This window comes from Pteropus alecto, unplaced genomic scaffold (assembly GCF_000325575.1).
Source record: "Pteropus alecto unplaced genomic scaffold, ASM32557v1 scaffold7, whole genome shotgun sequence".
NCBI lineage: Eukaryota > Metazoa > Chordata > Mammalia > Chiroptera > Pteropodidae > Pteropus > Pteropus alecto.
The window spans coordinates 42,453,556-42,466,277 of record NW_006494614.1 but is presented as its reverse complement, the minus strand read 5'-3'; the positions used below and the strand labels follow the sequence as shown (position 1 = coordinate 42,466,277).

General features: G+C 46.6%; 1 non-coding gene across 1 annotated transcript; it reads left to right on the top strand.

The window, feature by feature from the left end:
* Positions 1-8,426: 8,426 nt before the first annotated feature.
* LOC112474653 lies at positions 8,427-8,532 on the top strand. The gene has a single exon (XR_003044512.1). It is a non-coding gene; the product is annotated as a U6 spliceosomal RNA (small nuclear RNA).
* Positions 8,533-12,722: the final 4,190 nt, after the last annotated feature.

Genomic DNA, 12,722 nt, shown 5'->3' with positions numbered 1-12,722 from the left:
GAAAGAGCCCCCAGATCTGCAATAGACAAGCCTAGGTGAACCACCCATAGGTGGTTCATGGAGAATCTCTGAGCCGTGAACCAGAGGAGCACTGGACCAAGAGACAGAAGACCTGGGTCCTAGTCCTGCTTCAGCCTTGAAGGAGCCAAGTGACTTTGGACAGGCTTTATTTCCCTCACTTGTGAATTGCACAGGTAGAAGTTCTTTCATTCTTGATGGGCAGCTATTTCCGGGCTCCATTATGGGGGAAGTTTAAAGCTTACTCCCTCACTCCAATCAGCCCAGCTCCGAGCTGAGGCCTGGGGACCTGTTTCAGACTCTATGCCTCCTGGTCTCCCCCTTCCCGAATCAGACACCACACAAGTCACCTGTCTAGCCCATCCTAGATTCTTCCCTTCTGGTTAGACCTAACTGTGCTGATGGAGGCTGAACTGGCCATGACTGCAAAAGCAAGTGTGAATGATGACAATGCAGAAAAGACAATGACAATCCAGGATCCCCAGAAAGGAGAAAGTATAAGCCCCAGAGTCCTGAGATGATGTGGGGGCAAAGCCAGCCCCTCAGGGTCCCTCAGGCCAAGGCTGACAGGAGCCCCAGAGTGGGGAGCTTCTCCCAGTGCTGCCAGAGAGAGAGGCAGGACTTGGTGGGGTGGAGTAGGGTGGGGCTGGGCAGAGAGAAAGGCCTGATATCAAGTCCCCCATGGAGAAGGAAAGCTCAGGAGGTCTCCTGTGGAGATAGCACAGGCCATATTGCCTTCTCCTTGTGCTGGGGTGTGTGGAGTGGGGGACGGGGTAACAGGCTTGTGGTTCCAGGATGGATTGACCCAGGAGCTGGGCCTGACTCTGCCCAGGTGCCTCAGCACATGGAGATATAAGATTAAGAAAGGAAAGGCCTTGATTGGTTAAGAGTGAGGCCTGCAGGGCAGATTCTATGGGCAGCAGGAGGCTGGGGCACCCTTAGGGAAACCTCCAGCTCTTGGGAACATGTCTGCCCTGCAGAGGACTCAGCCCCGCTCAGCCTAGGGGCCCAAGTACTGTGGCTGCCGCTTGGCTCTCTCTGCCACCCCCAACCCCAACCAGCACTTATTGGATGAAAGTCAGAGGCTGCCCTCCTTTCAATGTCTCTCCCTTTTGCTTCATTCTTCAAGAGCCCTGGCTTTCTCTGCCCATCTCTAACATCCCAGGAAAGGACTCAAGGGAAGTGTCTGAAGCCTTACCAGCCCTTAAGCCCCTCTGGTCCCCAGGGAGAGCAGAGACTTCCTAGCCTGAAGGGGGCATGGCTGAAATAACACAGGGCGCACCTACCCTCAGACTCTCACAGCCCCAAGGAATGTGTCCTATGAGTCTGGATTTATTACAACAAATAGGAACCATTCATTAAAGCCTTCCCAGGCCATCCAACCCCCAGGCAATTTCCCGACTATAGGCCTCTGTTACCAGCTCTAAGATGCATGGCACAGTATTAAACACCAGAATGCCAAAAATACATTATTTCATGTTCAATTATCTCTTTAGTGAGTTGATTTGTATGCAGAACACATGGACTCTACCCGGCATTGGACACAAATTACACATCCCTTCTACACTGTAATGAACATTGACTGTGAGGTGAACATAAAATAGGGAGTTAAAGCTACTAAAGATTTTATCTAAATCGGACCTGGGCTGGTTGTGTCCACAGCACATGGACTCTCCACCCCCTGACCCCCTGTTCCTCTCCTGGAATAGCCGAGACACCCACAGCAGACCACCACTCTCCTGGAGCCAGGGTGCCCTGACTGCGTCCCTTGGTACTCACAGACTTTGTCATAGCAGGTTCTCTGTCAGATAGCGCACTTTGGATAAACTTTGTACTGGGGGTAGGAGTGAGTATTTGCGTAGTTCCAGTTCACATAGCGAAGGAAATCTGCATTTGCCATTTTGAGAGGATATGCAGGAGCTAGGAGATACAAGGAGAGAAGAGATAGAACTTCAATTTTATGAGAACAAAGTAGGAGAGGAAAGGATCTTAAGAAAAAGAGTAAAAACACTTTCGCAACTCAGAGTGTACAAAGCCTGGTCACAAGAGTATCTAACTCTGGAATTCCCAAATTCTTCCGCATCTGAGGATCACCCCGGGGTTGTGGGGGAAAACATGCCAACGCCCGGGCCACGAACCCGACCGATGACATGGGACAAGCGCAGCGCGGCCAGGCATCAGTATTTTTGAAGCTCCCCATGTGATCTCAGTGTGCAGACAAGTCTGGGAACCACTGGTCTAATTTAATTAACACAAAATCCTTGTGAAACGGTCGTCGCTACCCCTCCCCCCGCCCCCCTTCACAGTGAGGAAACCGAAGCACGTGGAGTCCTGGTGATTCCCTTCAGGTTCCCCAGGGAATTGGTGGCAACACCGGGACCCAGGCCTCCGCGCGCGCAGAGCTTCTCCTGCCCCGCCTTCCTCGCAGGACTGGACGTGCAGCCAGCGGTCGTCTGCAGCACGGCGGCGGGGGCCAGCCCTGAGAGCGCTCCGGGTGACACAAGGGCTGCCCTGCCCCCTGCTGGCCAGACGGTGCTGTGACCGCGAGCGTGCAAGTACGCTCGCACGTAGGAACAGGGCCCCGGTTCCTCACTTCCCTTTCTCTCTTCCCAGCAGAGTCCCAAGGTCACCTTCTTCCCACTCTCTACTTCCTGTGACCCTCCGTCCTTCTAATTTACTCTTAGCTGGTGTGACAAGGGGCTCCTCTTTTCACAGCAAACAGCATTTAGAGGGTGGAGTCGCCAGTGTTGGTGGGGCGAACACCTCGGTTTTCAGTCCTGTCAGAGCTCTGTGGGATCCCCGGGGATGGAAACTGCAGAGACAGGGCCCAAATCAGTCTCTGGTCTCAAATCCTGAGAAAGGTTGGCTTTTCATAGGCGCAGTTCTCCCAGGAGGAGCTTGGGGCTCGTTGGCTATGTGGGAACTGGGCTCTGGGAGGTGCCCAGGAACGAGGGGACAGGGGTCACTGTCAGGGAATGGCATGGTCTGTGGCCCTGTTAAAAGAAACAGTCCTGAGTGGGTCCTGTTACCACTGGAATCCTACCCTGTTGACCTTCTGGGGAGTACTTCCTTCTTCCCGTTGTCCCAAGATTCAGGGCATGAGAAGAATCTAAGAGAAGCTCAGATCACAGTAATCCAGGAGGGGTAAGGAAAGGCGGCTCCACCTGCCCACTCTTCCCTCTCAATGTGGCCTCAGGGACAGAGGGGACTCGGTTTCTCTGTCTGTCAAGTAGGACTATTACACCTTCTCTCCCATCAAGTCTGTGAGGTCAAAAGCTCAAGGTTAACTTCCAAAGGGCTTCCCTTAGATGTTTTTACCCTGAGTTTTCCTGTTTGGGGTTCTCTGTTCTGGATCCCCTCCAGGGCTTTTTAAGAGCCCAGGAGAATGCTCAGGGCCAGGTGTCTAAGAGCTGACCGGGTCTGAGCTCCTTCTTTCCTAATACCTCCTACCACCGCCCCCCGAGAAAACATATGAATGGGTTAATCGAGAGTGGGGCCCTGGTTGAGTCAGGGCTCTTTCCACTTCTCCATACTCCTGCTAAAGCTCAGCATTAATTCTGTGTCCTTCAAGGGCCAAGTATAGGAGGTGCAGCCCACGTTGCAGGTGAAGACTCTACATGGATAGCCTCGATACCTGATGGGGTTCCTCATCCTTTGCCACCCCCAGATGGTGTCTGATCTGGCCTCAATGCCGAACTGACACACAGAGAACTACTGCCCTGAAAAATCATCCAGTCATGGTGCTGGACTTCACAGGAGCAAGGAAAACATTATTTGTGTGAACCCACTGAGGTTGTTCATTACTCCAGCAAAATCTAGCCTGCGCTGAAAGATACACCTCTTTCAGTGATTATTAACAGAGCATCACATATGTCTTCAGTCACTTCAGAAGGTCTTTCTTCCATCAAACCTATATCTGGTACTTGTGTTCTCTTTCTTCATTTCCCTGTGTTGCTTCTCCTTCAGAAACACATTAGCTGCCCCTCCATTCCTGGTCATCTTCCATCTCTGAGGTCAGCAGACTTTTTCTGTAAAGGTCCAGAGAGTAAATATCTTGGCACTTGTGGGTCATAAGATCTCTGTTGCAATTACTCATCTCTGCGATTGTAGCAGAAAAGCTTCCATAGATAACGTGCAAATGCAGGAGCATGTCTACAGTTACTTTATTTACAAATTCAGACAATGGATCGGATTTGGCTCAAGGGTTCTAGTTTGCCAACCCTTGTCCTACAAGGAGAGAACAAACAAAGGAAGAGTTGAACATGGGATCAAAAGAAAGCACTGTCAGCACTGGATGGGGACTAAGGAGGTTCCCAAGGAGGAGAGGAAGTGATGTGTCAGGAAGGCAGCTGTGCCCAAAGCCCAAAGGGAACTAGTCTCAATTGGGACAAGAGGACATTAGACCACGTGGAGATGTGCTAGAAGAACAAAACCAGTTGATGAACTGAAATGTTCAAACATATTAGATAAAATTTGAATGCGAGGGTAAAATTTAGACATGAATTCATGATGATACATAGAATATGAAGCAAGTAAAAAATAAGGTAATTAATAACATCATGGAAAATTAAAAGTGGTACCAAAAAGGAAATGTAATCTTAATAAACTATATGACTGGGCTATGAAAAATATATACATGGTCATGAAATATAAAATTTAAGAATTAATCTTACTAGTAACTAGATTTGACTATTAGGAGAATACAGACGGGAAGAAGGGACAGGCATGGGAGTAGGAAAGAGAAGCAAGCCTCATCTTTCATAGTACATGTTTAATGGATAACATTCCAAACTGCAAAATAGAAAACTATCAGTATAAGAATGAACGTGAATGTGCTTCAAAAAGATTCCCTGGGGAGAAAGAGAATTGGAGTATAGAGTGTTGGAGCATAGAGCTGCTACATTTTTATTAATATGAGTTTATAATCTATCATTTTGGAGCTACAAGTTTTGAAGATCTACATATTCATTATTTTGATGAAATTTGAAAACAAAACAATACAACAACAGCCTTTATACCCTTTTTCAATTTCTAGATTTAGAATAGCTGAGTTAAATATTTTTTTAAGTAGGTTTTGATTAATCTCACCACACTCGTTCATGAAAAGTGGTATCAATTATTTTCACCCAGCAGAATATACCGTTCCCTTTTTCCTAAAATTTCCCCAACCCTAATTATCATCATTTATTTTAACTTTTGTCAATCTGATAAGAAGAGAGGTTTTGCAACTATTTTAATAATATACACTTTGAATATATTTATTAAAATTATTCATTTATATTTCTTCTGCAGAAAATTACCCACTCATAGACCTACCCCCTTTTTCTATTGAAATATTCATTTTCATTTATTATTTAAAAGACTTGTTTTTATATGAAGTCTAATAATCCTTTATCTTCCAAATAGGAAATAAATATTTATTAGTAATTGTAATTTCCTTTTAAATGTTATCATATATTTTTATAATCTCCAAGTTTCAATTTGTATAAAGTATGACTTACCATTTTTCCCTATATAGTTTCTGACATTGGGATCATGAAAGAAAGTTTCGCTCCACACACACACATACACAAAAAAAAGATAAAATTTATTTTTATTTTCTTTTAGAAGATTTCTGTACAGTTATTTCACGTCTACATATATGTAATTAAAAGTCAAGCAAACACGATATTGTGGATGTTGATTATTAATGATGACAGACATTAATTGGGGAGATACCATGAAACAGGCACTTCTATAAATGTTTAGAAGGCTTTACTCATTTATTCCCAGGATATTCACATTAGGGATCCATTACCATCTATTTAAGAAAGTTGGTAACCGAGACTTAGAGGTTTAGGAGTTTGCTCAAAACCTTCAGAGCCCCAAAGAGGCAGAGTAAGAACCCTAAACACAGTGTATGTCTCAAGAGCCCAAGTTCTTTATGGCATGACATTATGACTTAGATACCTTGAAATCTAAAATTTGGGGGGAGTAGATGTGAGTTTGATGTACCCTTTAGAGAATACCCCCTCCTGTTTTACTGTGGGGACATTTCCAGGTCCTGAGGAAATATGAGTCTGACATGCCCCCTTTTGCTGCTTAACTTTTATTTTTTAAATGATAGGACCCTTTTGAGAACAAATAAACATTAGAGATGTTGTAGCTCCCTTAATAGATTTATACAGTGCAGAAAGAAATATTTTTCAAAAATAAAAAGAAGTTAGAATTCCTTTACTTTTGATAATAGCCAGTATCTAAGCACTGAGTTTTTATATGCAATGTCTCATTTAATCCTCACAATAATTTTGTGAACTAGATACTGTCTTCTCCATTTTGCAGAAGTTGGAGTTGAGACGTAAGTCTGTCTGATGCCATAGGTGCACTCTAAATGGTTCTGATGCATTGGCAGCCTTGGTGAGCTGACTTAAGATGAATTTATGTAGCCACCCTAGCACTGGCCTGCCCTGGCATCCCCAGGATGAGTGCCTGGAGGCAGCTCCCACCTTGAACCCCAGAAACAGCAATGACAGGGGTGTTTGTGGCAGACCATCCCCCCTCCTCCCACCCAGGATAACTGGACAGTACAGGATACACCTGAAGTTGTCTGGACAAGCCCAGTCTCAGGTCAGAGGCTCTGTGAGGGTCTTGGGAAGATTTCCCAAGGCCTGAGGCAGGGCCTGGCAACGCTCCTTCTGCTCCACTATGGGAAACCTTCCTGCAGACTTTTCTGCAGATGCAGGAGCCCTAGCAGACCACTGATCACGCCCTTCACCAGCCCCTCCACCAGCCATTAAGGGCTCTTGTCATGATTTTCCTGGCCATAAGTTTGCCTCCTGCCCCTCTCTGTAGTCCTATCTCCTGAATAGTATATTCTCACTGGTTCCCCTGCACTTTCATTTAATTTCTAACGACCCCATGGACTTTCAGACAAGTCCCTCACCACCACAGGACACAGGAAGCCCACACTCTGCATACTGGCCTGGGGTTGTCACCACACACCCCTCCAGAGCTGGCTTCTGGGAGCAAAGGCTGCCGGGTCCCCTGTGTTGCCCATTTCCCCCATTCCACCTTCCTTACCATTTAAAATACTTGTTCACATAATATAATCTTTAAAATATTATTTTCATTACACAAGACTCTATTAAAAACAAACACTGCTTAGTATATAGATTAAGAATTAAAGTTGCCTTCGCCCCTCCTCCCCCCAACACTAATCAGGCTCCTTCCCTCAAAAGTTACCTCCAATGTCCAGTGATTATTCAGCTTTTCAGGCAACCTCTGTGTTTCTACAGATAGAGGCTTATGTGCACATACAAATGCAGAGTCTGAATTCATTTTACTTTACGTCAGTGGGATTACACTATAAGTGCCATTCTGCAGCAACCATTCCATTTAACAAGATGTTATATGCGAGCTATGTTCACATATAAGATGCTCCACATTCTTTTTGAGCTGCTCCATGATGCTACATAGAAGAGGTGCAACGTTATTTATTGTTGCCCTGTGGAGATGCTATGACTTTGTTAAATTAACAGTTCTTAAGCTAAGTACAGGGTGCCGGATGGTGAGCAGAGAGGTTCAACAAAAGACCACAAGAGAAACTAAAATAGAGAAGTTTATCACTCACGGATCCTGGAGGAAGTACACAGTATGCCTCCAGGGGCCACAGGAGTTGGTCAAGGCAGGGCACAGATGGAGTCAGGATCTGGGGCAAATGCCTTCATTAGTGTCTGTAGGTGGAGTGCTTTAGGGTTTCCAGGCTGAGGCCAGAGTGGTCAATTCACACCAAAAATAGCTGGGGTTTGGTGGGGATGGTGGGGTGCAGGTTCTGGGAGGCAGGGAAGACTGTTGATCACAAGGATTGTTGGGGAAGTCAGATCAGGAATTAACATTTGCCTGTGACTCTGCACGTTGTTATCTATGGCAGGGGTTCCCAAATCCCAGGCCACAGATTGATACTGGTCAGTGGCCTGTTAGGAACTGAGCCACACAGCAAGAGATGAGCTGCAGGTGAGTGAGTAAAGCCTCATCTGTATTTGCAGCCGCTCCCCAGCGCTAGCATCACTGCCTCAGATCATCAGGTGTTAGATTCTCATAGGAGCACTGGTCCCTGGTGCCCAAAAGGTTGGGAACCGTTAATCTATGGCATGCATTTACATGAGGGGGCTAGTGTCCACTTAGGGTTCCTGCAGGCCTCTTAGCTAAACAACATGGGTGCAGAGGCAGCAATACATTTAGCTCAGCTAAACTCTCAACAAGGACTATTATAAACAATGTGTGATGAATATCTTCGTACGTGTCCTTTCGTGCCCATGTATGTGTATATTTCTCAGGGATGAGTACATAGAAGTAGAATCAGCAAGTCAAAGAATGCACACCTTAAACTTCATAGATTCTTCCTATTCACTTTCAAAACTGTTGAACACATGCTCACTTCGGCAGCACATATGCTAAAATTGGAACGATACAGAGAAGATTAGCATGGCCCTACGTAACGATGACACACAGAAATGTTGGACAATTTATATTCCCACCATTAACATGTGATAACACTTGCTTCCCCACACCCTCACTGATACCGTGTATGAGCAATCTTTTTAAAGATTTGTCAAATTAATGAATAAAAATAATATTGCAGTTTGCTTAAGTTTGTAAATGCCTGATTAATAAAAGGCACAATGTCTTTGTTAATATCTCTGAGGATGATTGTTTCAATTATTGAAAGTTTCTCTTCCATTCTACAAATTATTGTCATTAATTCTAAATTCAGGTGTTCTGTGTGCTTATGTTGAATCTTTACTGTCATGTGATTCATTTTCCTCAGATGTGGAAGGTATTTGATTGTCAGAGTATTAATGAAGGCAGGAAATAGAGTCATATTCTCCTGCTTGTATTTTGGGCTGTTGAGCCTTCTATTTCTGACATTCTGATTTTTCTGATCTTAATTTTTTATTGAAATATATTTGACAAGTAACGTTATATAAATTTAAGATGTACATGATAATTTAATACATTTATATATGGTAATATGATTGATTGCCATTACAGTGATAATTAGCACCTCTAGCACATTACATAATTATCATTTCTTTTTAGTGGTTAGAATAATTAAGTTCTAACCTCTCAGCAGGTTTGATGATGATAATACAGTATTGTTGTCTGTGTTCACTACACTGGGCATCAGATCTCTAGGGCTTATTTACTACTCGTTGCAAGTTTCTACCCTTAAACAACATCCATCCTATCCTCCCACCCTAATCTTAATTTTTAAGAAATGAGAACATGAAGAAAACAAACCTTATCTCTGTTGATGGTTACTTTTCTTGTTTGACTGGGATTTGCCTTCTTTTTTAAATTTGACCTCATTTGCAAAGTTTGGTGGCAGGAAGAGAGAAATGCCAGTGGGCCTGATTATCCTTTCTACCCCTGCACACTTGGACGTGCAGCCATTAAAATCTAAGCACAGGAAGAAACACATACCACTTGCCTTTTCAAGACAGTGGGGTTTTCTCTGGGTTTGCAGAGACACATTTGACCTGGAGGTGGCAGAAATGGGACAATACTGGCCCTGAGGAAGCTGGGGTACATTTCTTGTAGAGTGGTAATCCCGGCAGGCTTCTAAGAGGGGGTGTGGCAATGTCAGAATTGCTCTAGAAGAATAAACTAGGAGTCCTCTACAGAGCTCCTAAAGAGGCAGAAACTGAGAGTGGGGAACAGTTGGGGGCAGACACATGGATGTGAGTGTAAGGCAAAGCAGCTCAAATTGATGAAAAGGATGGAAGCCAGGGGAGGTAGAGGGGAACCAGAGCTGACAGAGGTGGTGGTCTGAGTGATTTATGAACTGAGAAGCAGGAGGAGATCAGGAGAAAGAGGATCCTAAGGTTGGGGAAAAAGAGGTTGAATTGGGTTTGGGCCCCACCATTTGGGGTGTTGGACCATATGCACAGAGTGTCCCAAGCGGGTGGGTCTGCACACTGGGGAAGCCTGGGTGCCACCAGTCATAAATTCAGGGGCTAGGAGGCATCTCTCACAGGCACAGAATGGCCCTTTCCTCAAAAAGCGTCACAGTGGTCATGGAGGGGCAACAGCAGATGTGGGAGTGTGGGCATTGCTCCTGGGCCTGGGCCGAGCTGGGGCCATCAGAAACCTACTTTGCTTCTGCTCCTAGAGTGTTCTCATGGCCCCAGGGAGTAAGAAGAAGGAATTTCACAAACAAAGTATATGCGCTTTCTGGTCCTGTTCTTCTTCCCAGCCTGCCCCACCTCTCCAGGTCTCTGTCATTCCTCCAGCGGTGACTTCTTTCTGATTGACAGGTTGGTTGTCTTGAAGAAGTGGATAAGGGGTGTGTGTGTGTGTGCGTGTGTGTCTATGTCCGTGTGCTTATGGGTACACTGAGCAAGAAGTCTGCAGGTTTGAAGGTTAGGGGTCTTGGGGGCTTAGAACAAACAACTGTGTGTGTGTGTGTGTGTGTGTGTTTATGTCTGTGTGTGTGTGTGTATGGGTACATTGAGCAAGAAGTCTGCAGGTTTGAAGGTTAAGAATCTTGGTGGCTTAGAACAAACATATGAGTAGGCAGAGATGAGCAGGATTAAGGGAAACTCAAATCAGTATCAAGTATGATTTTCAAACTCCACCTCTGTGACTTCTGCCTCTCCCCTCTCGCTGACCATCTTTCCCAGCACAGGTGTTCCCAGCTCCATTTTGCTCCTGCCCTCCACCCCCAAGTCAAACCCAGCCCCACTCACCCAGCACCCCCAGCACAGGAGCATAAACAGGGCTGACAGCACCAGGCCCTTGGCTGCAAAGAGTCCACACAGCATGGGGACCAGGGCACTGGTGGTGGCAGAACTGGAGGAGGGGGACTTTGTATCCTCAGATAAACCAAGGAGAAGAAGCAAGGAGGACAAAAGCTGGGGTGGTCGCTGTCTCCTGCACTCCCCGAGTCCAGATCCAGAAGTTCTTGGGGCTGGGGCTTGATTCTGGGCCTGACCCACATGAACTCACTATGAAGAGGCAGTGGGGCCCAGGTTGCAGACAGGTGGGGGCAACACCTAGAGTCCCTCTGACCTGTCTGGTGGGGAATAAGCACTTTGAGCCCAGGTCTGGAGGAACCTTGCATTCTGAGAGTCAGAGGCTTCCAAGGGACTTGGAAGGGACCAGAGTCAATTGGTCACAGGGACAGGAATGACCCTGTCATGGAGGTTGGTAGCAGAGAATGGGCCGGTGCAGGAGCAGAGAACCAATGGAGCTAGAGGTACAAGCAGACAAGGGTGGGGTACAGGGAGAAGACATCAGATATGCAATAGGCAAAACTGGATGGAGACCACCCAGAGGTGTCCTGGAGAATATCTGAGCCAGGAAGAGCACTGGACCAGGAGACAGAAGGCCTGGGTCCTAGTCCTGCTTCGGCCCTGAAGGAGCCAAGTGACTTGGACAGGCCTCATTTCCCTCACTTGTGAATCAACACAAATAGAAGTCCTTTCATTTCTGAGAAGTGGCTGTTTCTGGGCTCCATCATGGAGGAAGTTTAGAGCTGCTCCTTCATCTCAGCCCAGTACAACTCTGAGCTGAAGCCTGGGGACCCATTTCAGATTCTATGACCGCCCCCCCAGACTCCCCTTACTTAGTCAGAAGCCACACAGTCAGCTGTCTAACCCTTCCCAGACCCCTCCCGTCTGCTGAGATCCCAGATCTACTTGTGCTCAGAGCCACTGAAAGAGGCTGAACTGACCATGACTGTAAAAGCAAGTGTGACTGATGAAAATACAGAGAAAGCAACATCAGCCCAGAGTCCCCAGAAGAAAGAAAGGGTGAGCCCCAGAGTCCTTAGATGATGGGGGGGGGGGTGCAGAGCCAGCCCCCTCAGGGTCCCTCAGGCCAAGGCTGACTGGGGCTTCAGGAGAGGGAGCTTCTCCCAGAGGTGCTGGAATGAGAGGCAGGGCAGAGGTGGAGCACGCTGGGCAGAGAGAGAAGCCTGATACTGGGTCTCCTGCGCTCAAGGAGAACTCAGGAGGTGTCCTCTGGAGATAGCACAGGCCGCTTGTCCCAAAACCCTAGTCCCTTCACTATTAGAAACCCATCTGAGCCCCTTCTGATCTTACCTCAGACATACATCCAAAAAACCCAGCATATCTAGCCTGGGGGAGAACGAGATCACAGGGTCCCACACAGATTCCCTGTGCCTACACAGGGTGGCCAGTTCTGGGGTAAGGTGTGCCTGAGCCAGAGGGTGAACTGGGTTCTCCACCCAATAGGGCACTGAATGTAACTTCTACCTGTCAGGTCAATATACCCAAGGATGGAAGTGACAGCCTAAATCTGGGGACTGGTGATCCAACTGCATATAATCAGTGTAAGAGGGAACTGGTAAGATCTGGGGTAAAGAAGGTTGAATAGGGAGTGAGTGGCTTTATGTCTCTGGACACCCCCAGAAAGGTCCCTTCCCTCAACAAAGAGCTCATCTGGAGTCACCACCAGGGGGTCATGCTTGTGTGGAATGATGCGACTTTGGAGTCCTTCCCGGTGGCACACAGGTAGCTTCCTGAGTCCTCTTTGAGTTCAGCGATGGTGACATTAATGACACCAGAGCCAGAGCCATCTCAGATCGCTTATTGAGAGTCCTAGGCCAATGTCCTGGGCTTAGAAGTAGAGACTAAGCAAATATGCATATCTACCTTTTTCCTATATCAGATTTGGGGTTTATATAAATTTCCTCCTTTGAG